Genomic DNA, 2,169 nt, shown 5'->3' on the forward strand with positions numbered 1-2,169 from the left:
AGAATTCAGTCAGTATCCAAGTCCTGCCAAGTTTTCCCCTATATCTCTACTATCCACATGTCCCAAAGTGAGCATGGCTCAATTTTGCTCAGGGCCAGCTCTCATTAGGCAATAAGCTGGTCATGAAGGTTGGCTTTACTTTCTCTTCCACTTGTCTTCTCCAAAATACCCTCAACAGGCCAGGCACAGTGGCTCACAATTGGTATAATCCCAACACTTTGGGAGGCCGAAGCAGGAGGATCGCTTAAGCCCAGAAGTTTGAGACCAGCCTGGGCAACATGGTAAAACTCCATCTCTACCAAAAAAAGAAAAAATTAGCCGGGCATGGTGGCATGAGCCTGAGGTCCCAGCTACTTGGGAGGCTGAGGTGGGAGGAACCCTTGAGCCTGGGAGATGGAGGTTGCTGTGAGCCATGATCATGCCACTGCACTCCAGCCTGGGTAACAGAGCCAGACCCTGCCAAGAAAAAGAAAAAACCCAGGAAAGAAAAGAAATAATACTCCCCAGGGATGTGGACTGCAGGCCTTTTGTGGCCTCTAGCTTTACTGTGGGCTATTCTTGGTTACTGTCAATCATCAATTGTGAATCACAGGCTTTCTCTGTATCTACAAGTGGGTGGAAACCCTACCTCTTCTCCTTGCTGCTTTGACCTTTCAGTCTCCACAAAATTAGATGCCAGGCCCTGCTAAGGCGATTCCAGGATGGAATTACAAAGTAGGAGAGACAAGGGTAAAAGTTTTGCAGTTCTATTTTGAATTTCCCCTTGCATCACCCAAGGGTCTTATGGTTTCAGACAGTCACCTTCCTGAATGCTTCTGTTGACCTGCCTGTCGGTTCAAGTTATTACTCCAAATGGATCCCCTTCTTTGAATCTTTCAACTGTCCCTACTCCTCCACTGAAAGGAGCCTTATAGTCTGAACCCTTCTTCCTTCCCAACCATACCATACACTGTCCAATCACATAAGGCCACAGGTTTGGGCTGCGAGGACCACATTGGGAAAAATATCCCTGCCTCTGTGTGTGTGTGTGTGTGTGTGTGTGTGCGTGTGTGTACACTGGGGGATGATGGGTGAACTGACTGTGGGTCCTCCAATCCATGTTCCTATTCAATATTCCCTCCAGCAGGAACTCTGACCCTACAATTCCTTTGCTAACCAACTCATACATTAAACGTGCACATGTGCACACATATACACATTCATATAGATTATACAGCATAGTATCAAACCTGTATTGAGAATAGAATGTAGCCACAATTTAATAAGGCTCATGCCCTGGCTGGAAAATAAATAGATCTGTAAAGAAAACTGACATCTTTACTGCTCTCTTCAAGATTTTCAAGAGAGCTGGACTAACAATGATTTCTCTCCATTTCACACTGGTCACATTACACAAGATTTTTGTTTGTTTCAGAATTTGCCTCTGACTGAAATATGGGGACTTGCGGGGTGGGAGTAAGTTTACCAGTTTCTTGCTAGGGCTGCCAGGTTTAGCGAATAAAAATATGGAATGCCCAGTTAAACTTGAGTTTCTGGTAAACCATGAATAATGTTTTAGTGTAAGTTTGCCCCATGCAATACTTATACTAAAAAATGTTTTTGATTTTTGTCTAAAATTCAAATGTATCTGGGTACTCTGTATTTTATCCAGCAACTTTATTCCTACCATATCTCCTTGTTCATCTTGAGTCTCACTGCTACCATTTAGTCTAGGGGTCCTTATCATCTCAAGCCTGGTTATCTGCAATACTAGCCTGGGTGAGCTTCCCAATATTACTTTTCTTCTGATCTTCCCCACGGCCCACTTTTTAGAACTGTTTTCTTTCTTTTCTCTTTCTCTCTCTTTCTCCTTTCCTTCCTTCCTTCCTTCCTTCCTTCCTTCCTTCCTTCCTTCCTTCCTTCCTTCCTTCCTTCTTTCCTTCCTTCCTTCTTTCCTTCCCTTTCCTTCCTTCCTTTCCTTCCTTCCATTCTTTCCTTCCATTCCTTCCTTTCTTCTTTCCCTCCTTCCCTCCTGCTGCTCCTCTTCTTTCTTTCTTTCTTTCTCTTTCTCTTTCTTTTCTTTCTTCTCTCTCTTTATTTCTTGTCTCTCTTTCTTGTCTCTTCTCTCTCTCTTTTCTTTTCTTTTCTTTCTTTCTTTCTTTCTTTCTTTCTTTCTTTCTTTCTTTCTTT

The sequence above is a fragment of the Piliocolobus tephrosceles genome, chromosome 10, assembly GCF_002776525.5.
Source record: "Piliocolobus tephrosceles isolate RC106 chromosome 10, ASM277652v3, whole genome shotgun sequence".
Classification (NCBI taxonomy): Eukaryota; Metazoa; Chordata; class Mammalia; order Primates; family Cercopithecidae; genus Piliocolobus; species Piliocolobus tephrosceles.